The sequence below is a fragment of the Balaenoptera musculus genome, chromosome 14 (assembly GCF_009873245.2).
Source record: "Balaenoptera musculus isolate JJ_BM4_2016_0621 chromosome 14, mBalMus1.pri.v3, whole genome shotgun sequence".
NCBI lineage: Eukaryota > Metazoa > Chordata > Mammalia > Artiodactyla > Balaenopteridae > Balaenoptera > Balaenoptera musculus.
This window is the reverse complement of record NC_045798.1, coordinates 68,111,331-68,138,811: the sequence shown is the minus strand read 5'-3', so window position 1 is coordinate 68,138,811 and position 27,481 is coordinate 68,111,331.

The following is a 27,481-nucleotide window of genomic DNA, read 5'->3' as shown; positions in this document are numbered from 1 at the left end:
ATCTTCATGACAGTAGCTTAGACAATAGTTTGCTGGCTATGACACCAAAAGTACAATTAATGAAATCAAAAAATACATGAATTGAACTACATCAACAGTAAAACCTTTGCGCTTCCAGAGATACCACTGGAAAATAAAAAGACAATCTACAGAATGGAAAAAAATGCTTACAATTCACATGTTGCATAAGAGACTTGTATCTAGAATACACAAAGAATTCTTATGGCACAATAATAAGAAGACAAATAACTATTAAGAATAGACAATGGATTCAAATAGACATTTCTCAAAGGAAGATACACATATTGTCAATAAGCACATAAATATCATCAGCCAGCAGGTAACTGCAACTTAAAAGCACAGTGAGATACTACTTCATACCCACTAAAATGGCTGCAATAAAAATATATTAATAAATTTTGATGAGGATGTGGAGAAGTTGGAACCCTAAATATTATAATTTGAAATGTTAAATGGTACAACTACTTTGGAAAACATTCTGACAGTTCCTCAAAAGTTTAAACACCATATTACTACATGACTTAGCAATTCTACTCAGATATAGCTGAAATAAATGAAAATATATGTCCACACAAAGCCTTGTAAATGAATGTTCATGGCAGCGTTTTTCATAATAACCAAAAAGTGATAACAACCCAAATATCCATAAACTGATGAACAGAAAAATATGCCATATTCATATAATGGTATAACATTCAGCAATAAAGGAAATGAAATACTAATACATGTTACAACACAAATGAACCTTGGAATCATATGCTACATGAAAGAAGCCAGTCATGAAAGACTACATATTGTATGATTCAGTGGGTGAATGGAAAAACAAAATGTGATATATCCATACAATGGAATACTATTCATGTGTAAAAAGGAATGAGCTACCGATACATGCTATTTCATGGGTGGACCTCAGAAACATTACGCTAAGTGAAAAAAGCCAAACACAGAAAATTAAATCATGAATGGTTCCATTTATATGCAATGCCCAGAAAAGGCAAACCTATAGAGACAGAAAGTAGATGAGCAGCTGTTTGAGACTAGGGGTTGAAATGGGTATTAACTGCAAAGGAACATGAGGGATCTGTTGGGGATTAATGAAAATGTTCTAAACTGGTTTGAGTTGATGGTTGTACAAGTCTCTAAATATATTAAGAATCACTGAATTGCACACTTAAGCAGGCAAATTTTATGGCATGGTAATTATATTTCAATAAAACTTGTGAGAGTGGGTGAGAGAGAGAGCAAGAGAGTGAGAGAGTAAGAGAGAGAGAGCCAACAGATGTTCATCCAAATGTCAGTAGACACTGAGCATCCTGGTGCTGGCTCAGGAATCCAACCAGCTGCGGTAATGCAACTATGTTGGATGGCTACACTTTCTTAATCTGGGCTTGGAGTCACTTCCACTCCATCCAGGCACATGAGATCCACTGCGTTCCTGCCAACACACAGTCTTCTCACCTGTTAGACAGCAGTGGGTGACAGCTGCTGACTCATTCTCTCTCCTTCAACAGACTAATCAACATTGATGATGATTAGCAATTTTACTGCATTAGGCTCCCAACTTTGTTCTTCAAAGCTGTAGTAGCTCTAATCTCATTTGCAGCTGTGAGGTCGGGCTCTACCACAGGCATTGCTCTTGACTTTGACAGAAGGTTTGTCAATGCCACCTAACATCAATGACAGGACAAGGTCACCAGAAAGGATTCCTGGACAAGGTCAGTCTACAGAGAGGAAAGTCATGCTCATAAATTGAAACAAGGTAAATCAATGTGATGTGGTGAATGTAGGGGATTCTGTTTCTCAGCTTCCCTTCTGATTTTGATAACTATGTCTAGGACCATCAAAACGTATAATTTACAAAGAAAATAAATGCAAAGCAGGTCTCCACGCTACGTTAACTGCACAGCTCTAAAAAAAATAGTTATTTCCTGAGTCTTTATAAGAAAGTTCCTTCCAGAGAATAAAAGAAAGACAAGGAGGAATATTCCTTGTTCAGAAGATTTTCCCCATTTTCTCAGGAGAAAGGGAGATTTTAAAAGGAGTCTTTTTACGGAATGGGAAAGAAGGGGTTTTCCTGATGTACCCTAAGAATTGGTTCAAGAGGTCCTACAAGCTGAGCTATTTCAGATGATGCCTTTTATCATTTATGAGGCCCAAGAGGACCAGGATTTTGTCAAGTTCAAAACTCTACTCTTGGAATTAAAAGCACCAAGTACATAGTAATACTCAACAATATTTTTACTAAATGAAGGAGTAAAAATTGAATAATGACCTTTAGAGATCATCTTAAAGACATGTTAAGAGCTAAGAGAGAGTTCCTAAGCCAGAGGAGATCTCAGATCTAAAGACATTTGCAGAGAGAAGTGCCAAGCCCTGATGGCCAAGAACAGGAAGAGAAAGATCCAGAATCCCTTTCTAGGGACTATTTAGGGTTGGGAACGGTGCTCATGAAAAGGTAACCAGAAATAATATAAGCACTTCAGATACGTAGGTGCATGATGTTTCTGGGGTTTGTTTTTCAAGTGTTTCCTAAAATATTTTGTAGGGTGTAATGCTATGTAGAGTGCTAGGGCGTCTAGGATTCGTTTGAGAGAACAAAGTGAAATTTGATGTTCTCTCCTAAAAGGACACATGTGTTCTTTATGATCTAGAAATCTCTAGGGCAGACAGTTCAGCTTAGAACACTCTATATGACTTGCAAATGACTTTCAAGTACAAATCTCAGTGGCTCATCATAAAAATTCTACATGGTGAGTAGGGAAGGTATGGCTATTCTCATTTTACAGTTAAGGAAAGTGAAATCTAAAGAAAATAGGAGACTCACCCAGGAAATAACAAAGTGAGCAGTTGGATCCAGATCTCTTGATTCCAAGATTATTGTAAATTTTTTCTTATAATAATACATCTGATGGGAGATATACAGCACCTGGCTCACCAGCCTGAGCCACTTCCGTCTAAATGAAGGAACTTGCTTGTTTGTCGTTTTGTTTTGTTTGAAATGTTTTTTAAGATCAGTTAAAAAAGCAGACTCACAAAGTGCCTCAAACTCTTTGGGCAATGACCATCTTCATCAAGGAATGATAAAGACTCTCAATTTCAGAGCAAGAAGAAACTTAAAGATCTCTGGGCTCGGGTACCTCATTTAACAGGTGAGGATATGATGGTCATGGAGCCCAAGACAGACAAGAATACAACTTGTCCTAATCTCAGAGGTTGACTCAAATGACAAGTCAAATCAAATCCTTCCAGAGCCCAGCATAGTTTTTTAATCTCAAAGCAAACAGCATATGCTCTCAGGAAAGAAATAAGATAGAGCATTTCATTGTAGTATCTTTCTTATTCTCCTCTATTACTTTTTCTATTACTGTCAGTTTAACTTGTCATGACCACATCACAAACTCTTTTTAAACAGACCCTAAGTGGAACGTCCATTCACTTACCCTGGGAATGACTATTGTGGATACAAGTTCTTCACGAGCAAATCAATTCCCTCCTGGCACATGGCTACGATTAAGGGGAAGCCTAACAAAATATGCATTCATTAAAAATTCAAGTACAGCAAAGCAAAATTAATTTTTAAAATTATGTACGGAAGTGCTGCCAGGAGTAATACTGAAAAGAAAGTCTTCTTGAGCAAAATGAGAGCCTGCACGACCACTTTTCTAAACTTGAAAAATTCAATTGATGTGAACCCAAAAGAACTGCAACTCAGCAAGCTTCAACTAGACTTAAATACTCCGAAACTGCACTGTGCCATTGAGTTTAAATTCCTTTAACACTCTGGCTCCCATTGACAGTAACTAATAGGCAGGGATTTTGTTTGTTTTCATTTTCTGTGACTTTTCTTTTTTTCTGTTGAACCAAACTGTTGCTTTCAAAAATCATTCCTGCATATTCAGGTACTACAAATTGCGAGCTTTAAGAATGGAATGGAGGGCTTCCCTGGTGGTGCAGTGGTTGAGAATCCGCCTGCCAATACAGGGGACACGGGTTCGAGCCCTGGTCTGGGAAGATCCCATATGCCACAGAGCAACTGGGCCCGTGAGCCACAATTACTGAGCCTGCACGTCTGGAGCCTGTGCTCCGCAACAAGAGAGGCCGCGATAGTGAGAGGTCTGCGCACCGCGATGAAGAGTGGCCCCTGCTCGCCGCAACTAGAGAAAGCCCTGGCACAGAAACGAAGACCGAACACAGCCAAAAATAAATTAATTAATTAATTAAATTAAAAAAAAAAAAAAAGAATGGAATGGAACTGTGGAGGGAGGGTTGACCGAGGGGTAATGAAGCATGTCATATGTAACAGCCCATTACGAACCCAAGTAGATAAATATTTCCTCAATGGTAAAACGAGGGGGCGGCCCTGGATACTCTAAGGCACGCTCCAGTTCCAAGATCTGTGACTGAAGATAAACACTGACTCAATCTAGTGATAAATCATTCATTGGGCTTCTTAAGAAATACTAAGCAGAATCAGCAGCTGACTATAGGATTTATTTTTAAAACATAGAAACCTCTGCACTGTCAGGTAATCTTATTTTTAATTTGTTTCAGGGCCGGGGGGCTAGGAAGCCCCAAATGAAATCTCATTTCACTCGGAGCAGCAGATGCAATTGTTGTCTCAATTCACTTATTTGCTGTTATGAATCTGATAATTTTTTATGCTTGGGCCACAGTGAAAGTTCCCTTTGATACCCTGCATGTATCTTGCTAGATGCAAAATCTTGACAGAGAAAAGAGGAAAGATAATAAGCTGAAGGAAAGGAAAGGGGAACACTCTCCCTCCAAAAAGGTATAGAATAAAATTCAGTATTTTTAATGTCACTATATAAAGAATGATTTGTATATTGATCATCCTCTGTTGTTGCATTGATTGGGATCAAAGCCTGCCTTGCTGCAGTGAAACCAAGTTCTGTAAGCACCAGTTTTAGCCATCAGCTCTATTAATATACGGAAAAATACAAGGGCTAGGGGAAAATGCACATACCTATTTTTAATAGAATCGGGTCTAAAATAACTCTTTTTATATTGAAGTATAGTTGATTTACAATGTTGTGTTAATTTCTGCTGTACAACAAAGTGATTCGGTTATACATATATACACATTCTTTTTTAAATATTATTTTCCATTATGGTTTATCACAGGATACTGATTATAGTTCCCTGTGCTATACAGCAGTACCTTGTTTTTTATCCATTCTATATATAATGGTGTACATCTGCTAACCCCAAACATAACTCTTGATCCTATCAGGTTTTGAGTAGAAGTTAGTCATGTCATTAAAATGGTTAACACTTGAATAATATTTGTTTTGTGCTGAGCTCTGTTCGTAATTTTCTTCATGTATATTAAGTCTTGCAACATGCTTATAACATAGGTGTAATTTTTATCACCATTTTTCTCATGAAAATAACTTAGAGAATTTTAGGGACAGTACTGAGTTGAACAGTGTACCCCTCAAAATTCATGTCCAGCCGGAACCTGTGAATGTGACCATTTTGGGGAATAGGGTCTTTATAGATATAATCAAGTTAAGATGAGATCATATTTGATTGGGGTGGGCCCTAAATCCAATATGACTGGCGTCCTTATTAGAAGAAGAAAATTTGGAAGCACAAAGGCACATAGAGAATGCCATGTGAAGACAGAGGCAAGGATTGGAGCGATGTGTCTACAAGCCAGAGAATACCAAGGACTGTCAGCAACCACAAGAAGCAGGGAGAGAGACCTAGAACAGATCCTTCCCCTGCAACTCAGGAAGGAATAAAGTTCTGCCTACACCTTGATTTTAGACTTCTGGTCTCCCAAACTATGAGACAATACATTTCTGTTGTTTTAAACCACCCAATTTTGGTAATTTGTTATGGCAGCCCAAGAAAACTAATACAGGGACTTCTCCCCAAATCCATTCAGCTATGATTATAATTCAGACAGTCTAGCTTCAGAGTTCACATGCTTAACCGTCATCCTTCACAACATCCTCTGGCTCCTGGTACTGACACTGGAAGGAAAAGAGAACAAATGGGGAGAGAGAACTACATTTCTGTACATTTGCCTCATGCTATGTTACAGGGAGTGAAGATTAATCAAAGTTGGCCTCGGTTATTTTTTTAATAAATAACCACTACTACCTTAACTTCTCTTAGTTTCATATCAATTTCTTCATCTGTAAAACGGTATACTAGAGCTCAATGGATTTTTTGAGGATTAAATGAGTTAATACATCAATAGTGCTTATGAGAGAGGGGGGCATTATCAATAACTATAATTGCTCATATAATTGTCATAATTGCTATCATCATCATCATCATCATCAACAGCATCATCACTACTGACTTTCAACACGTAGTTGAGGTTTTCTCAGACCTGGGTTTGCATCTCATTTCTGCTTCTTTTTTCCTGTGTAGCCTTGGACAAGTTATTTAACCTTTCTGAGCCTTTTTATTGGACACTGGGATATTCATGTAAGCCCACATCATGGAGTCACTGTGAAGATTAGAAATAACATACACAAAAACTCAAGCCGGTGGTTGAAATACAGTAAGCAGAGGCTCACAATACATGGTAGTTCTTATTGTTATCATAAACTACTCCAGTGTGCAGTCATCTTTTCAATCAAGAAATGCCTACATTTCTCCAAACTGAATTATTCTAATTGCAATTCAGGCATTTTCTCTATTCTTCTACATTCGGTGATGTTGAAGGCATTTAGGTAACTGGCTTTTGAAGAATAAACTTTCCTAATCCCTAGCGAGAGACATTATCGGTAAAGGTGAACATTTCTAGAAAACATGCATTTTTCTCTAGATATCTGAACCTACATTTAAGCAAGAAAAAATCGAACCTTTAAAAACTGTCTTTGTGAAAGTTAATATTGAAACATCTTCTAGAAAGATAATGAGATGGATGAGCTAATGAGAAATCTCTTCCTGTGCTTCGTGAAATATGGGTTTCATATTACTTTTTCTTTTTTCCTAGCATTTCTCCCATCCCATACCCTTACCTGCCTATGTTCGTGTGCCCTTATGGATTAGTTCTTTTATTTATTCGTAATTTTACACATACATTTAGATAAATGACTGTGTAAGTGGTGAGATGAACGGTTAATGAGAGGAGTTGTGGCTGATAAGCAGGAGTAACACCTTTCAACTTTGTCAGGGATACAAGGTAATTTTGCTGGAGGAGTGACATTATAACGAACACCAAGGTGGGATCTCCATTATATCTTTTCTTCTCAGCCCAATTCTCTCCCTCCATCCCTTTTGTGTTGCTATGCAAATGTCTAACTTAATTCTAGAAGGAAGTAGTCTTCTTTAACCCCACTTTATAGTGTAAAGAATGTTACACACACAGAGACAAAAGCCTATCAGGCAGAGAGGGGAGTCTCATCTCCACAGTCCTCAATCCCTGGAAATTCTTCAAGAACCTCCGCATAGTCTATGGGTGTGCTGGCATTTTAAAGTTCAGGCAGCTAAGTGGAAAATGGTAGAAGTAGGGTATCAGAGACAGGAAAGAGAAAATGAAAACCTTTTCGTTATCTGTGGTCTTCACCAAATATTTCTAGGTGCCTCCTCTTCAAGGCTCATAATAGGAATGTACTTCTTAGGTGGAGTCCATGTGAATACTTCTGCCTGGTATATGTGAGTGCAAGTCATGGATGCCATTTCCCAGATAAAGCATTTAACCTGAATGTGAGACCTTCCGGAACTCTCTTTTTCCCTCTGCCATGGCCACCAGCATGGTGTATAGCAAAAAGAATAATTGGGGGAAGAGGTCTTCAGCACTGTGAGTTTGCCCAACAAAATCCTGGGTCCCAGAACATGATGGGCAAAGCAAGAGTCCCCAGGACACCTGCTGTGAGCATGTGTTACGTGACAGAACTAAACCTCCATTGTTCTTAGTCACTGAGCATTGGGAGTTGCTTGATATGAAGCATAATAACCCAGTCCATCTTCATTTTACAGAGAATAATAACAAAAGTAGCTGTCATCATTTAAAGGAATGGAAAAGAAGTTCTCAGCAATACCAAGAAGTGGTTTAGGGGCTGAGAAAGGCTACACCACCACCAACCCCACTTCCATAGGCTCAGCACAACCGATCACTCACTACCACTTCTCTGATGTGGAAATTCTTCTTTTAGTACTTCTGTATAAGGGCTATGCAAGAGCAGATTCAAATAACTCCCCAATCCTTCTTTCAACCAGATCGTTAACCCTAAATACCTCCCAAGTAGAAAGCAGAAAAGTATCACCAGTATGTGCTTCAGTATCACACACACAGCTCTGCTGCCTCCTCCTGATCTGTGTCCTTCCCTGCCCTCTTGTCACAAGTTGGGTTCTCTGGAAATGAACGCCCTGATGGAGTTTTGTAGAAATATATTTGTTAGTGATCCACACTTATAAAAAAAAAAGGAAGAAATGAAATAAGAAATGAAGAAAGGGAAAAGCTGAACTTCAGTGCAGTTCCCACAAAGCTACAGCTCATCCATCTGGGAGCCCTGGAGCAAATATTGTCCATCAGAATGACCAGCACTGGGCAGAAATGGCCAGCTTCAGTGCCAGAGGCATGACTTGATACCTCCCAAGTGCAGAGACAGATCCTGACCATCCTGAGAGCTGGAATCTGCCTGATGACCTAACTCCCCACACACAGTTTAGCATCAAATCCTTCCTTGAATGGGAATCCAGGTGGAGCACCTCCATGTCTAACACACCTCCCTCACAAAAAGCCCTCCTTCCATTTACCAGAAAAAGGTTCAGACCAAAAATTAAATCTCATTTCTCTGAGTCATCAGATGCTAACTGACTTCATTGTAGTGTGTGGGAACTCTGAGGTAATCATACCGTAAAGCATTTCAGGTAACCTCCAAATTGGCTGGCCTGCTTCCAGTTTCTTCCCACTCAAGTTGAACCTGCAGACCACAATGAGATAAATTTTCATGAAACACCTCTATCACATCACCTTCGTGGTCAAAAACCTTCGTAACTTCCATTTGCCAAATTTCTTAGGCTTGTCCTATGGATGTGTGTGCATCTCTAGCAGAGGGGATATTCTCCCCACTCTGCAAAGAGGTGCTCCCCTCCAAATACTCTCAGAGCTCCCAACCACTAGTTTTGACTTCACTATGTCTATACTTCTCTACTCCAGAACCCTTTTCCACCTTTTCCTCTTGTCAAAATCTTTCACTACCCTTAATTCCCAACTCAGCTGTATCTTCCTCTGAGATGTCCTTCCTGACCACCCAAAGTCCACAGTGAGTATTCTCTGCCTTCTATGAACTCTTAAAACATAGCCTATTTTTTGATGATGGCCATTCTGACCACTGTAAGGTGATACCTTAATGTAGTTTTGATTTGCATTTCTCTAATAATTAGTGATGTTGAGCATCTTTTCATGTTTTTGTTGGCCATCTGAATATCTTCTTTGGAGAAATGTCTATTTAGGTCTTCCACCCATTTTTTGATTGGGTTGTTTGTTTTTTTGATATTGAGCTGCATGAGCTGTATGGGAAGGAAATCAAAAAAGAGGGGATATATGTATGGCTGATTCACTTTGCTGTACAGCAGAAACTGACACAGCAGTGTAAAGCAACTATACTCCAATAAAAAAAAATAGCCTATTACCATGCTTTGTTATTTCATTTGCATAGGACTCTAGATCCAGGGATCGGGATAAACCCTTACTCAGTATCCTTTGTGCCTTTTGCAGTGGCTCAATAGAAGTGAGGAAGAAAGAGCCAGGAACCACTTACTGGCCAACTAGTCTCAGTTTCCTTGCCTGTAAGAAGGAGAGAATGAATTGGATGTTCCTCTCTGTCATTTTGAGCTCAGGTATTCTATGACTGATTGTAGAGCAATGGATGGACCGTCAGATCAGTCTCGTGGCAGACTGAAGTTATCTTCAGTAATTTCTATGAGAAAGAGATAAAGGAACAGGCATTATCTAGCCAAGCCATTAAGTCACTAAGAGAAAAGCAGTGCCTTAGGTTGGGTTTGGGTGAATCACACAACTCATCTCTATTAGTGAAGAAACGGTCTCAAAAGCCTCTCAAGTACAGGACAACAAGGAAACAATCAGCAAGAAATGAAAGTCATCTCTCTCCTCTAGGACTCTGAAAGAGGAAATAGTCTTGGACGACAGTGTCAAACAATCAGCAACTATTTACTGAAGTCCACTTGATGATCATCAAAGTCTTTAGGCCGTGTACCAAAGACATACAGGATGAGTCTCCTGTCTTAAATGACCTTCCAATCTAGTGTGGCAGGCAAAAATGAGACATGAAACAACAATATCTATAAGTCAGCATGGAATTAAGTTCTGTGTAGTGGAACTGGGTTTGACTACAGACCTCACCTCCTCACCTCTATAGAGCGAATCATCTCAGGCATTAACTAATGTTTCTAACTCTCATGTGTGAAAATGTAGGTGTTGGGAGGATTAAATAAGATAACATAAGTAAACTGCAGTCCTGGTACACTGTAAGAGCTCAATAAATATTTATCATCATCATCAACATCATAGTTTTAAATGCCAGTGAGTGTTCAGACTTATGCACTGGAGTAACCTGGCAGAACTTCCCAAGACAGGCAGAAAGGAGTGGGGCCATAAAGATGAGGTGTGGGGTGAGGGAAGACCTTTACAAGTGAGAGAAAAACAAAATGAATTTGGATCCATATGACCAACTGAGAATCCTATGCAGAAATAGCCTTTGACAATGGCCTTTTGAAGTGTGGGTGGCCCAGGTTGTATACACTCTCCTGTGGCTGGTGGATGGTCTAAATATTTGCCTCACCTTGGACTCCACCGCACCATGGATGCAAAACTGGAAGAAGTGTAGATGCTGGGAGCCCCTGTCCTACTCAATTTTAGAATTCAACTACAAATTTTGGCAAAGTGAAAACTGTGCTTTTTCTACTACAGACTTCAAAGGAATTGTTTCGTAAAGGCTGGGCGCTCTCAACAACAGCATATTGTGGAATATGAGGGTATGGTAACACTAGCAGTATCTAGGAGTTATTGGGCAAATCCCACCTATTTTTTTCATAATAACCATTTTCCCTGAAAGGTTTTCTGTATCATCATGGCTACTGGTTAAATTAAGCTTTAAGGAAAAATAACAGAATAATTAATATTAGGTTCTGCAGATTTCCAGTAATAAACATCACTAATGCTTCATTTTGGGGCCACTGGTAACTAATTTAAACTTTTTTCTCATTATATAGTCAATTTCCTTAATTCGAGGAGGCCACATTATTTTTCTATTAGCTTTTGGTCTTCCTCCAACTTGTCTTAATCAAAATGCTTACTGTGTCTTGCCATTAAGGATAATCTAGTTCCTCTATAGATAACAAACTGCACATTAAAAAAAAAAGAGATGAAAAAAATTCAGTTGCTGCCACACAATTTCACCGCTTCTTCCAAGTGAAAACAAAAATATTTGCAGTTCAACAGTATGGAGCTATCGCAGGACAAGGGCTAATGGCAGTTAAATGAAATCTTCTTTGCCAACAGCATTGTGCAAATTAAAGTTCTTTACTTTGAATGTTGAATGATCTGAACTACGTTTTCCGCATTGCCATTGCCACTGGAAAGAGGAGAAGAAACTTTGTAAACATTTCATTTCATTTTCCTTCATCACATACTCACTGAGTCCCTACTGTGTGCCAGGCAACTGTTCTGGGCTCTAAGGATGGATGTAACCATGAGTAAGACAAAGTCTTTGCTCCCACTGAGCTTAAACTCAAGTAGGAAATCAGCCAGCCAGCATACAGGCACATTCTGGGTGGAGGTAGAATCTACGAAAGTACATAAAGAAGGTAAAAGGGAAGTGGGAGAGAGCGCCAGGGGATGGGGAGGAGTCCTGTGTCATAGTGTGATAAGGGAAGAGGTATCCAATAAAGGACACCTGATCAGGGACCTGATTGAAGTGAGAGAATAAGCGACGTAGATACCACAGTAACAGGCTAAAAACACCCTCTCCAACACTTGCATATGCTTACACGTGCTCAGCAATGAACAGTCTGGGTAAACAGATTTGGAAGGGCTTTTCACTCATCCAAATTCTCTAAACTTGTAGTGCTACCAGAACTTAGGTCTCTCTCTTTAAAATGTTAATAAACGGTTGCCTGCTTAATTTTGACTCCAAGGGAAGACTGTAAATCTGAGAGGCGGCCATTCTGTTATACATCATGCATACTGCAGAAATCAGCAGGCTCCAACTGTCCAGAAGGCTGAACAAAAGTGGGATTTATACTCCTCCCTCTCTGACCTTTCACACATGAATCAAATGATATATTCCCAAAGAAGAATGAGAAATTGACACAGTCTGTGCCAGCATGTAGATAAGGTTGGGACCTGTGTGTATCGATGGTTACACTCGGATCTCGTGTCCCTCTGCCATATGGAGATTAATCTGGCCCAGGCCCTGCTGATCGCTGGAATTAATAATCATCCTTACACAGTACCAGCCAGTCACCACAGAAACGTGATCCTGAATGGAGCCGGAGTCATCAAGCGCAACCCAGCCGTCACCTGCTCCCATTCCCCACTTTGTCAAACTTAAAATTAAACAAAGTCACAAACCACTTACAGAGAGGACAGATTTCCGCAGCCCTTAGGAATCCTGGAAGCAGCTTTCACAAGGTCACAGTACCAAATCCAGGCCGTACTCTTTCATTCAGTCCTACTGACTGCTACTTAAAAGCAAAAAGCTCCAAGAGCTCAAAACTAGATTTTCAGCTCCCAGATAATTTTAACTTGCTAACTAGTAGAAGCAGGAAAAGGAGACTCATAAAAGAAGGAAATAATGGAAATCGACAACTTGGTAGAGACAGAATACAGGGGGGAAAAAATTAAAGATGCAGCAGGACCCAGCAGTAGGTTACAGCACAGAACAAAAGTGTATGCTGACTCTGAGCTAGGTTTGCCATTTCCCATCTTTGTGACTCTGAGTTCCATAATCTCTCTATTCCTCTGTTTCCTCAGTTGTAAAATGGAATGAACAGTAACCCCTTCTGATGAGGGCTATAACTTATACCGTGTGCCCGTGAGACAGTGAGTATGCATGTCTATGATGGTGAGTTTTACTCTACATTCTAAGGGCAGCCTTTTGCCCTAATTACGATTCACTTTGCAGCATTTGATATGAAAAGACCCAGCCACTGTAACCATTTGTATCTATTCTGATCCACACTGGATGTTTTGTTATTTAGCATACCAAATGTTAGAAATGGGTTTTCATTAGTGAAATGACTGGGTTTGACTTAATGGGTATTAGTACTGGGTTTTCATTAATTAAAACTAGTGATGTTTAAGATGTAGATTGGCTAATATATTATAAATGTATTTTTCACCACTCCATGGACAAGGAATAAGACCCTAGAATTTCTTCACTCTTAGAAGTAGTGTCCTGGGCTTAATTCCTAAAGAACTGTTCCTAAATAACTCTTGGTTCTGAGGGATTAACCAACTGAAATTGACTAGATGGCTAGCCAATTTCCACTCTAAAGTGTTGTCATATTTGCTTTGGGGGAGCCTTTCATGCGAGGACCAGTCAGATCTCCCCAAAACACACAGATTTTATAGAACAGGTTACAACTATCATTTCATACCTTCTCACTTAGAAATGTGTGTAGTGTTTCTACCATCTGTTTAAGATGACAATAATTTGTTATATATTTTTGAAATGTTTCCATCGTATTTATCCTTTCAAATTTTGGCAACTGCAAGCATGAGTTTCAGTTATATGAAAATGTCACCTATATGAAACACTCCATTTCCAGTGAAGTTCACATTTTCAGGTACTGATTTTTGACTTGTTACTGCAAAAATGTTGCACCTAAGTGATTCACACTGTTGGGAAACAACTCCCCATGGGTCTCTCACATTTGTGTACATGTTGAATGCACAAGCACTACTGTCTGACTTTATTCTGGACTATTTTTTCAAGGATATTTGTATGGCAAACAACTTGAAAGACAAAGACAGTGTCTCCCTTTGGAACAAAGGGCAGGTTTATTTACTGTCCATTATAATAAATATAATGTCTCTGGTGCAAAGTTCAGGCAGGATAATTGTCCATTATAAAATATTTGGGTTTTCTAAACTTGGTATTCCTCTCCTATAATGCACTTTACTGTGTATGCAAAACTCACCCAACCCTCCAAATGTTGGCCTGTGGGAACTGGGGCTCTGGGAACCAAAGTAGAACGATGATAAAGTGGCTCTGGCTATTGCTGTAAGAATAAATCATCTTTTCTCTATCATCTAAGAATCTTGTGTCCTCTGTCAGCATCCATCATACTGTGGCATGCTACCCTGTTAGCTTGTATGTAGGGTAAAATCTCAGATTGTTCACAGTTTTTGACACACATCAACTCTGAATCAATTTTACTTCAAGTAAATAATCGTGATGAATGCCATGAAGTCCAAAGATGAGCGGGAATACTATGGAGACCTCAAGAATTTTCAGCAAAGAAAAGGGAGGGAACAATTATCATTCTACTTTGGACAGAATCATGACTGAAAGCTGCAAAGTCTTGGTGTCAGAATTGATTGCAAAAGGAGAGTTATAATATTAAAGAAAGTCAACTCTTCTCAAGTGCCTCCAAGCTGACTGGAAGCATCTGTTTACATGAATATAATTAAAATTCCAAATATAAATGATTATTTTTTAGTCATTGAAGAGATATCCTCTGAAAATGTACTAAATAATACTTTTGCCTATTTTTAAAAAAACAGTAACTTTTTCTTTAAATATTTGACTTGTTTTTCTTTATTGTATCTGATAATGCAAGTACTACATAGTCATTATAGAAATTATTAAAAATTGTGTAAAATTATGAGTATTAAGAATGTACTCGTTGGAGTTCCACTCCTGGAACGGCAGTGTGAGGAGCTCCATTGCCCCAACTCCCTAGTGAAACAGTCATAACTTTTGAAATTATTTTAAAAACATTTAAAATTGTTCTAATTTAATTAGGACAATTGAGCTGTCAATTAAAAGAATAAAGAAAGAAACATATATTCATAAAAATCTACTAAGTCTTGCTAAGAACAGCTGGAGTCTGTGACATCTGAGCCACCCCTCCCATTCACCTCAGCATGACAGAAGCTCCACTCTGGATGGGTGTGGCCAACAAGATAAGGCTTCACCATCATTCAGCTCTCAGTCAAGGGATCAGTGTTTGACTGGGAGAGGCAGGACATCAGGATTTCTCACCACCCTCCCTCCAGCTCCAAGTTTCAGAGGCTAAGTTCCTGACAGGGGGGCTGAGAGGCCAGAGGCTCCTTCTCCCACCTATCTACTACTCACAGGGCAGGAGGTTTACCACAGGTACAGAGAGCAGGGAATACTGAAGTCCCAATGTTCTTCATCCCAGCTCATTCACAGGGTAGAAGTTTCACCCAGGAGAAAGAAGCCAAGAAGATTACAAGCTACTGTCTCTACCGAGTACCCTCCTTTTTCTAAAGCAGGGGTGTCTCAAGAAGCAGGTCACTGTACCGATCCCCATCTGAGGAGTAACTGGGAGAGTCTCATCAGGGGAGAGGATGTCCCTAAGAACAAAGAAGTTTGAATATGTCCCCCAAAACACCTGATATTATCTGGAAAAGTGTGGGGAAGTTCAAGTTTAAGGATGCTCTCAAAAAAAGGAAAGTAGATTTGGGTAGTGTGCAATTATGAAGAAGCTGAGAGCTTCATGAGAGCAGTAACCTAAAATATAGACCAGGTAACCAGAGAGAATCAGGGGGAAAAAAATCAGCTAAAAAGGGATTTCCTGGGTTCAGAACAAATCTCAGACTGGTCTCAAAAACCACTCCTGAAAAGGTGTCTGGATTTAGCTGGATAAGATGGTAGAGCAATTTATGCCCCCGAACATTGCTGAAAACAATAGAACAAGCAGTCGGAAATTAGTGGAACCTAATAGCTGGATGTCATACAGAGGCAGACAGATTAAGAGTGATATCAGGGAAAGAGAGAGAGGCTTATTAAAACCATTACCCCAGAGTGACTGTGTGAATACCCAAGTCTTAGTCATCAAGAAGAGCAACATCAGAGGCTTCATGCTGCAGATGAGGGAAATAAACTTCACTAAAATGCTCCAGTCAATTCATCAAACAAATAAGCAAGCAAATAAAAACAAACAAAAAAGCCAAGGTGGATCCCAAAGGGGATCAGCATCTAAGGTTGCTATAACATGCTGCCTAAAATGTCCAGTTTTCAACAATAATTACTAGACATGAAGAGAAATAAGAAACTGTTACCCATACATAGAGAAAAACCAAGCAATAGAAACAGACTTTAGGAGGCCTCAGATGGTGGATTTAGCAAAGGCTGCAAAGCAGCTATAATAAATACGTTTAATGAAAACTATGTTTAAAGAAATAAAGGAAGGTATGATGACAATTTCTGACTGAACAAAATCACTGAAGAAATCAAAATTATAAAAAAGAACTAAATGCAAATTCTGAAGTTGGAAAGTACAGTAACTAAATGAAAACAGTTACTAAAGGGGCAAACAATAGATTTGAACTGGAAGAAGAAAAAAATCAGAGAACTTAAAGATAGATTGATACAGATTATGCAATCTGAAGAACATAGAGAGAAAAGAATGAAGAAAAAACAGAGCCTTAAAGAAATGTGGAACACCACTGTGTGCAACAACACACACATATAGGAAGTACCATAAGAGGACAAAGAGACAGGACTGGAAAAAATATGCAAAGAAATAATGGCTAAAAATCTCCCATAAGAAAGACATTAACCTACACATCCAAAAGCTCAATGAACTCTAAGTGGGTAAAATGCAAAGATATCCATCAACAGTTAAAATAGTGAAAGGCAAAGAGAAAATATTGAAAGCAGCAAGAGAAAAGAACTCATCATACACAAAGGGTCCCCAGTAAGATTAGTAACTGACTTCTCATTGGAAACCATGGAAGCCAGAGGCAGAGGCAGAGGCAGTGGGATAATGATTTAAGTACTAAAAGAAGAAGAAGAAAAAAACCCTCTCATCCAAGAATCTTATATCCAGCAAAACTGTCTTTAAAATTAAAGGTAAAATTTAAAAAAATACAAAACTGAGACACAAAAACAGAGAGAAGATCTTGCTAGCAGATCCACCTTATAAGAAATAACTGAAGGAAGATTTTTCAGGCTGAAAGTAAGTGCCTCTAGGTAGTAATCTGAATACACACACAAACAAGAGCACCAGTACAGGCAATGTGATAATTATAAAATACATTTGGGAACGTACTCTGTATACCACTTTGCAACCTGCTTTGTTCACTTAGTACTGTATTTCCAAAGAAAAATGATTGTAATAAAGTAAGAGGTTTAGAGAAATTATTTGTAGATAAAAAAATCCATAAAGTGGTCCAATGGAGTAAGGGAAACTAGTAAAGCTCCTAAGAAGACTTGAAACTACTAAAAATTAGCCTATTGATTGAGGAAATAGGTGTCTTAACTCTATCCCCTAATATACCATTTGTGCCCCATATGAGATTTTGCTATTGATGCCTTTTGAGATTTTTAATTCTCATGGAAAAACTGAACTTATTAAGTGGTATAAAAAATCAAAAAATCTTGGCTAAAAGGCAATTAGCTAATGGGCAGTGTGGCTGGGCAGCTGGCAGTGAGGTTCAGTGGGTAAAACACTGGCCTAGAGGAGAGCATGCCTTAATTAAGTTTTAAGTGGAAACTGCTCCTAATTCACTGTCCTCTTCTAGGCATGCAGTCAGACTGTTAGGAGTACTCACACTAGCAAAAGCAGTCATGGGTGGTGGTTATTAAAAAGATTGACAGTATTACCCTGAACTTTAGCCAGGTGTCATGGAACTTGAAGTTGGGAACCAGAAAGTTAGGAACTGAGTCAGGGGTGTTACCTTCTACCTCTTACTCTTGCCCTTTGTTACTGCCAGTTCTTGCCCCCCTCAGAATCTTCTAGGTTACCCTCGATGCAGCAATGAGCCATCTACTTCCACGTCTCCTACTCCCTCTCAGTTCAGGCTCACACATGCCTCATGTGAACGGGTGCTGATTGCAGCCTTGACTGTAACAGTCTTTTCAGCTCAAGGAATTACTGACCACCTTTGGTCTCTTAGTTAAAATTTTGGAGAGAACAAATTGCAGTGGCTTAGTCCAACTTATAGGTTAATTCCTCTCTATGTCTCCAAGTTGAAGCAATCTCCTGTGAAAAAGAAATTCATGTACGGTTGTCCCGCCAAGGGTGGCAATTAGGGGCAGCTAAATTCAAAAAGAATATAGGTGTGTGTTGTCAAAAATTCAGAAACAGTAAAAATTAAAACCAGACCAGTAAAATATTATTTAGTAAGAGTTTATTTTGCACAAAAACACAGTTTATGAACTGGGAGTCTTCAAATGCAAAACCAATAAGAAGCTCAGAGGCATGACATTATGGGATGATGGCTTATAAAGTGAAAATGAGGAGGCAGTTTAACATTCACAATAATTGGTTATTACAATGAGGTTTCCAGATGGCAGGGGACTGGTTAAAAGTGACTCTCATAAAACTTTAGGAAGATGACTTAAGTTTCTTTTATGATTATCAGAGGCATTTACCAGAGATAACCCAAGTTAAGTTTCGCTTATGTTCATGGAATAAGCTAGATTTAGTTTTGCTTATGTTCATGGAATAAGCTAGATTTAGTTTTGCTTATGTGGCTTAAATGGTTTTGCGTGCTTGGGGAGTTTCAAGCCTGGTCTCTATTTTTACAGTCTCAGTGTCTGTTACATTGTTCTTTATTAAGTTACTGCCTCTTTTATCTACAATACTCATCTATAAAATTCTTCTCTGTGGCTCCTTCGATTCAACATAGAATAGTCTACTTCTCCAGGGATACATGAATAACTAGTACCCAAAGGCTTTCTGAATTCTTGAGTGTTCTGCACACCCACTGGCATGACACGGGACGATCTTCAGGTACCGGACAGTGCCAGAACTAGGTCATACTGTGTTCTAGCCCCCCACTCACTCCCCCAGCCCACCCCCAACACTACCAGCATACCTGGTACCTTCTTTGTAACTTGGAATTCCATATTCTCTTTGGTTTATTTTCAAAGAACCAGGCTCTAGCCTAGGCATCTGACTTGAGAATTTTCCCAGTTACATTTTGAAAGAGATCCCCACTTATTTCTTTTTCTACATGGAAATGCTTACGCATATCTGACATTAATTAAAGGACTAATTTAATAGCAATTCTAAGAAAAATAAGCCAATCTCTAAATATTCAACCTCATTCTCTCTTCTCTGCATATTGCAAATAAAGTCAATCCTATAAGTAATGTGTAAGCCATAGTGTGAGCAATTTGAGTCCTTAATTGGATGAATATATCTGAGGCCGACTGACAGAACTTATGTTATCAAGTTGTTACTGTATGTCTTCAATGCAGAATTTCCAATAGATGTACTCACTGGGGGCTGAGGGGGGGGGAGGCAGACACAGCATTGAGGATGAATCAAAGGAGAAAGTGAAAGTGGATTTTACCAATAAAATAAGCTCAAGTTGCTGTCTTCACAAGCCCTTCAAAGCACAGTGGCAAATCTGTTCTTGCCCTCCCCTGATTTCCCATCATCTGTGACCTAAAACACTGGCCCTCTTGACCGACAACATGGTGGTCCAGAAACACTTTTACTAAAAATCTAAGGAATGCCCAATAAATCTCGAAAAAAATTCTACTGGATAATCTAACTTATAGCTTGATTATATTTAGCTCAGAATCTTATTAGAGCCTCATACTCGTCTTTAACTATTTCCTTCTACCACAATTAGACTGTTAGTTCTTTATCAAAAAAAGATTGGGGGCTTTCCTGGTGGTGCAGTGGTTAAGAGTCTGCCTGCCAATGCGGGGGACGTGGGTTCGGGCCCTGGTCTGGGAGGATCCCACATGCCGCGGAGCAACTGGGCCCGTGAGCCACAACTACTGAGCCTGCGCGTCTGGAGCCTGTGCTCCGCAACAAGAGAGGCTGCGACAGTGAGAGGCCTGCGCACCGCGATGAAGAGTGGCCCCCACTTGCCGCAACTAGAGAAAGCCCTCGCACAGAAACTAAGACCCAACACAGCCAAAAAAATAAATAAATAAATAAAAACATGTCAATTCATTTAAAGAAAAAAAAAGATTGGGCCATATTTTTCTTCTGAATCCTATTGGAATTCTTAATATATTATTAGCTAAATGCATAGTAGACACTCAAAAATGCTTATCCCTTTGAATCAAGTTGAACATATGGTCCTTTAGGATCTAAATCAGCCATTCCAGTTTACCCTGGAAGTTAACTTCCACTTTCCTTAGCAAATGGAGCAGGGAAAAAAACAAAATCACATATATGAAAAGCCAGCATACTCATAGAACAATAGATAATAAAACACCAGAGGGTTCCTCCCTTAGATATTGTCTAAGGTATTCATTTTACTGAGGAAGAAACTGAGAATGAGAGGGGTAAGCTACCTGCTCGAGGCACATCGTTCATCACAATCTTGGCCCCTTCTCTGCTCTCATCATTCCAACTGCTGAACAATTATTAAAAAGTCAAAAAAGACCTCGATCTTGCTCTACAGTCATTCTGCACCAGTCTGCCAAACTTCTTGTTACTGGTGATTTGCAATCTCTCGAAGGGGACAGTTACTCAGCAGGCTTTCACAACGCCTTGAATGTCTCCATTCATTAGCGTCGCTTTTCCTTTTCTGTTACACGAAGTCATCCACAGAATTCGCCCATCAAAATTCTGCCCCTTCCTTCATATTCAAAGCAGGGTGGTTATCACTGCTTCTTCCTATCTAAATAAGCCAAATAATTGTGGCACATTCCCTAGAATGGATTCTCAGGGGTAGCAAAAGGATGAGTAAACCTGGAAAGGCACTGCTTTAAAAGTTTCTCTTACTGAAGGGTGAAGGATCTATCTAGGATCAGGTAACAGTCATGGAAACCTCAATCTCACACCAACCAAATAATAGGAGGCAAGTACAGTAGACTTTCCATCCATAAGGAAATGTATTCCTCTTCGAAGAGGAATATACAGAGACTGAAAATGACAAAGCTATGAGTTAGGAACTTGGCAACTTGTCTCTTAGGGACTTCTAAAAACGTTCATTTCCAACACAGATTCTATGCAGTCTTTGCAAAGGAAAACATCTCTAATGCGTGCGGGCTTTCTCTAGTTGGGGCGAGGGAGGGGCTACTCTTCGTTGCAGTGTGCAGGCTTCTCATTGTGGTGGCTTCTCTTGTTGTGGAGCACGGGCTCTAGGCGTGCGGGCTTCAGTAGTTGTGGCACACAGGCTTAGTTTCTCCGTGGCATGTGGGATCTTCCCAAACAGGGCTCGAACCCATGTCCCCTGCATTGGTAGACAGATTCTTAACCACTGCACCACCAGGGAAGCCCCCATCATGGGATTCTTATACCATGTAACATCACTCTGTCCAGGCTTGACACCATGGTCCAGTGAGGCATTAATTACATTCTGCCCTCAGGCTTCAATTAGTGGATCATGATGTGGACTCATCAGAGGAACTACATGTCTTTACAGAACATTAAAAATTGTGGGGGCTTCCCTGGTGGTACAGTGGTTGAGAATCTGCCTGCCAGTGCAGGGGACACGGGTTCGAGCCCTGGTCTGGGAAGATCCCACATGCCGCGGAGCAACTGGGCCCGTGAGCCACAACTACTAAGCCTGCGCGTCTGGAGCCTGTGCTCCGCAACAAGAGAAGCCGCGATAGTGAGAGGCCCGCGCACCGCGATGAAGAGTGGCCCCCACTTGCCACAACTAGAGAAAGCCCTCACACAGAAACGAAGACCCAACACAGCCAAAAATAAATATTAAAATAAATAAATGAAACCGATAAAAAAAAAAATTGTGGAAGTGCAAGCATGTACAATGACACATTATCTAGGGATCCCAGTTAGCCATTCTGTCATTAAGAGACCTCCATCCCAAGTAAAGGAAGATGGAGTGTAGAGTTTGGGAGCAGACAAATGGTTTATGGCAGAATTACAAACACCAAATGGAATGGAAGCTACAAAACCACATTTGCACAGATTTCAGCTGAGGAGAAAAAGGAAAAGAGAGAAAGGAGATTTCTCTCTTGGTGATATGTAACTTCATTTGGTTCTCACAATGCTGGCATTTGTCTTGTTGTTATTAGTTTCTTCTCTCAAACTCAAGAAAGAGCAAGAGTAGAGTTTTTACTTAATATGTTCTCCAAAGTGAATTTACAACCATTCTTAAAGTAGAATATATTATAAAATAGGGGAATAATTGTCCTAAGTGACAATAATCATTTTAGAACAAGATCATCAGGGTGGGATTTTGAATCCATGTTGAGTTTCCAATACAGCAAAGCTTTTCAACCATCTGCATTTTGGTCCATGACCTCACTCACTAAATCTAAATCTTCTCTCAGTCATTACTGGTATGGATTCTGGGGAAGCAGGACCATAAGAAATTTCACAAACTAAACTGATTTACTGCTCAGACTTAGAATAAAATAAACACAAGTTATCCTAGATTAATGGCATAGCTGAATATGTGCAGGGGAAAGCTTTATCAGAGTTCCATCTGCAACAGAATCTGAAAGATCTGTGACCCTCCGAGCAAGTATTTCTGCTCACTCCCACAGGTCTAGATCAGCTCGGTTGCCTGATGCTCCAGATTCTTATGTGGAACCCTGCCCCTGCCTCAGCAAGCTCCTTGGAAACTGTACCCAGACTGTGCACTGGATTTACCTCTCCTGGTTTTTACTTCATGCTTTCCCTGAAATGACTTCCCTGGGACTAAATCTTCCCTCCACGTGAACTTTGAATTATGCCGTTAACAATGTTCCCTTTCCATCCTGCTCTTTCCCACAGCCAGCTCCAGGTATGCCCAAACACCATTGCTGCTTTCCCCGTGGTAGGTCCTTCTGAGAACTACATTCCTTAACCTTTCTAGATGTACTCTATCTGGTGCTTAGAAATTTAAGAAATCAGAGAAATGTGACATTTAATAAACACTTGTTGAAATAATGAATACAATAATGAATGAATGAATGAATGAATGAAGAATGAATATCAAGAGCACTGGGCTTGAGATCAGGAGACCTAGATTCAAGTCCTGACTTAACCACACTCTGGTCATATGATTTTGGACTATGCTTAATTCTTTGACCCTCAGTGACTTAGTTCAGGCTGCTATGTCAAAATACCAATAGACCAGGTATTTTAAACAAGAAACACTTCTGTCTCATAATTCTGGAGGCTGAGGTGTCTAGGATCAAGGCACCAGCAGATTCAGTTCTTGGTGAGGGCCCTCTTCCCAGCTTGCAGACATGTGCCTTCTCACTGTGTCCTCATGGTGGAGAGAGGAAGCTCTGGTGTCTCTTTCTCTTCTTATAAGGGCCCCATTCCATCATGAAGGCTGCATCCTCATGACCTCATATAAGCCTAATCATCTCCCAAAGGCCCCACCTCCTAACACCATCACATTGAATGTTAGGGCTTCACAGAATGAATTTTGAAAGGACACAAACATTCAGCCCATGATGCACAGGGTTTTTGTTTGCTTGTTTTGTTTTATCTTGTTTTACCAGTAAAATAAGGATAAATACCTCTTCTATCTATTTCACGGTTTTTATGAATATGAAAATGGATTTTTCAAACTGTAAAGTACAACCGAAATATTTTACTGTTATTATTAGAGAACCTTACATACAGACTTTATTCAATTAAAGTGAAAATACTTCCAGACAGAGAGAAGAATTGGGCAAACAGAACCCAGAACTATGTGCTGTTCTATTTGATATACTGTTCACTCTGTTTGGAATTCTCCTTTGTCCTCCAGCCTCCAACCCTTCAACACTCACACCTGGGAAATTAATTTTGACTTATCTTTTAACACTCAGCTCAGACGTCACCTTTGACAATTTTGTGTCAAAGCAGTACATGGTAAGTGGGGGGAATAATGCTAAGACAGAAGGCTAAAATGCGATTACTCAATGCCAGATGTACCTGCCACCACAGGGTGTACTAGAACCAAGACATTGCCACTGTGCAGATGGCAGAGAAGTGGAACATTCATTCATTCACCAAAAGAACGTTCGGACATTTCCCATGTGCCTTATTTCACGATACTAGACACAAAGAAACTTACGTCTTGTTGGAAAGTGTCTGACTGTACATTAGTCAACAAAGAAATATATGTCTGAAAAATATAGTGTCAGAGTTACACCAAATGGAATATGAAAGAGTTATATTTGAAATCTGCAACATGTGAACATATTACTTAGGAACTTTCTGTCAACTTGGAATCTACTACTTGAAGAGTCATTCAAAGGGATTAATCCCAACCTAATTCACGGCTATGAACAACCCATTCCATGGTTGAATTACCACAGTCAGAGACTCAACAGGTATTTACATGCAACTTTTATGTGCTGGATACAGTGCCAGGCATAGGGTTGTGGGACTGGGGGCATGAAGACAAAGGTACATGCCCTACCACCATGGAGCTTACACTCTAATGCAACAGAGTTCATATTTTGAATCTTTTGGACTGGAAAAGTCTTTAAAGATTAACTGTGATCTATCATTATTATTCTATTCTAAATAATACTTCCACAACAAAATTAGAGAGGAGGGACTTCCTTGGTGGCGCAGTGGTTGAGAATCTGCCTGCCGATGCTGGGGACACGGGTTCAAGCCCTGGTCCGGGAAGATCCCACATGCCGCGGAGCAACTAAGCCCGTGAGCCACAACTACTGAGCCTGCACTGTAGAGCCGACGAGCCACAACTACTGAGCCCGCGTGCTGCAACTACTGAAGCCTGCGCATCACAACCCATGCTCCGCAACAAGAGAAGCCACCACAATGAGAAGCCCGTGCACCACAACAAAGAGTAGCCCCGCTAGCCACAACTAGAGAAAGCCTGTGCGCAGCAACAAAGACCCAACTCAGCCAAATAAATATATAAAATAAATAAATTTATTTAAAAATATATATATTGGAAACCAAATCCTTTAAAAAAATTAGAGAGGAGATCATATCAAAAAGTTTTTAAATGAGTATGCAGTTCTATGAAAAAATGCCTACACTGTTATTTTTCTCATTTCCCTGCTAATCTGAAGAATTTTATTACCAACTGACCTTAGCTTCTGGACTTTGGGTTGGGAAACACTGCTCCAGCAAATATGAGGTTTTCTTGATCCCTACGCCGAAGGTACAGAATCAAGTCAGCCTGAAGGGATGAGAAAGAGGCAAAATTTTTCTTCCTATCATTATTAAGTTAGTGGTGCCAGAAAAACTGATTTGAAAATATGGAAGCTCATTTTGGACCCCTTCCTTCTACCTTTTTTTTTTTTTAACATCTTTATTGGAGTATAATTGCTTTACAATGGTGTGTTAGTTTCTGCTTTATAACAAAGTGAATCAGCTATACATATACATATATCCTCATATCTCCTCCCTCTTGCGTCTCCCTCCCATCCTCCCTATCCCACCCATCTAGGTGGTCACAAAGCACCAAGCTGATCTCCCTGTGCTATGCAGCTGCTTCCCACCAGCTATCTAGTTTACATTTGCCTTCTACCTCTCTTGCTACATCTCTGGCCTACCTCTCAGAAAGTGCTCGTATTCTCCAACTACTATAAACCCCATCTCAAAAGTAATCCTTGTACTCAAATGACTTATTGAATCCTCCTCAAATCAAAACTCCCTCCCTCTGTGCAACTGAACTCAATTGTTTCAGAAAAGCAATAAGGTTGAAACAACCCTCCCAGATGTGTTTGCATTTGCAAAATAACTTTTATTGCTTTTTTCTAATTATAAAAGTAATTCAGCTATTGTAGAAAACATATGAAATATAAAACAGTATGAAGAAAAAAACAAAAATTCTCAAAGCCTGTAGGATATTTGCATTTCCAAGAGGGAATGTTTGTTGACAGATGTATGCAGACAGGGTAGATATACTGAAGGTTTACAGTATTACCAGAGGATTGTCATAGGGACTTTGAGAAAATTAAATTGAGGCAGAAGCAGATCTTATCCTCAAATAACTTATACTATAGTACACAAATTATTCTAGTATTAATGAATTAAAGGTCAACAAATGCTCTGCATTCCAAATGTAGAGTATAACCCTAGCTTTGTGAAATTCTGTTTTCAGCTGCAGAAATAAAGGTTCAGCTTTTAAGCTGAGCTCATTTCAGGAAACTTCAAATATGAATGTCAAATTCTTTCTACAGGATCTACCATCCTTGGAAAGCATGAACCAGGCAGAGAGAGAAGGGATTATTACAAATTATGTTAACCTAAGACAAATAGTTTATTTTCCTCACATATTCACTTTCTCTCTTTATAGAACTTTTATAAGAAAGTGAAATCATCTAATACGAACTCTAAATGCCCCTCCTTCCACTTCTCCTGTTTTGTTGTTGTTTGTTACTTACTCTTCATTTATATACTGTAAATTTTACTCTTTATGATAGTCAGTTCTATGAGTTTTGACAAATGCATAGAGTTGTATTAGTACCAAAACAAGATGCAAAACCGTTCCATCAGCATCTCTCTGCAATTCCCTTGTGTTACCCTTTTCAGTCAATCTTCTCCTGCCCAGCAATCTTTGGTAACCACTGATCTGTTCTCCATCCCTATAATTCTGCCTTTTTTTAAAATGTCATATCAATGAATCTGGTTTCTTTCACTTACCACAGTGCATTTGAGATCCATCTATGGTACTGAATGTATATATAGTTAGACTTGTCACTCACAGATCTCCTCAGTCAACTCAGCGGAAACCAGAAGAGAGATGAGATTATACAGGTTACACTATAGATGAGCCTCTCATCTAACAGAGTGAATCTCCAAGACATACATGGGAGACCTACAAGGTTCTGAAGAATTTTATAGCAAGAAAAACACTACCAGCTTGGATCAAAAGGGAGAAAAGGCAAAATAAAAGAAAGCTGTTAAATCTCCTGTTGGAATTCCTACATGCAGAAAAACAGGCTGCTAAAAACTACTCAGCTGAAAATACGTGTTACCATTCATATAAAAGGAAGGAGGACTCTAAGCGTGGGACCTGGAGCCCAGAGGCCAGAGCCCTAAACCAGAGAGGATTATTCCTAGGCCTTCAAACCTAATGGAGTTTGCCTAGTTGGATTTCAAAATTGCTTGGAACTGATGGCTCCCTCTTTCCTTCCATTTTCATCCTTTTCAAAGGGAGCGTCTACAACTGCTGTCCTATGTCTGCCCCATCACTGTATCTTAAAAGCATCTAACTTGTTTTCTAGTTTTACAAGTCCACAGATAAAGAGAAATTTTTCCCCAGTATGAATCATACCCAGAGTTTCACCCTTTCCTGACTTAAATGATGAGATTTGGGACTTTGAGATCATAAGATTTAGAAGAAAATATGGAATTTGAGTTCATACCATTACAAGTTGAGACTTTCAGTAACCTTGGAATAGGATAAGTG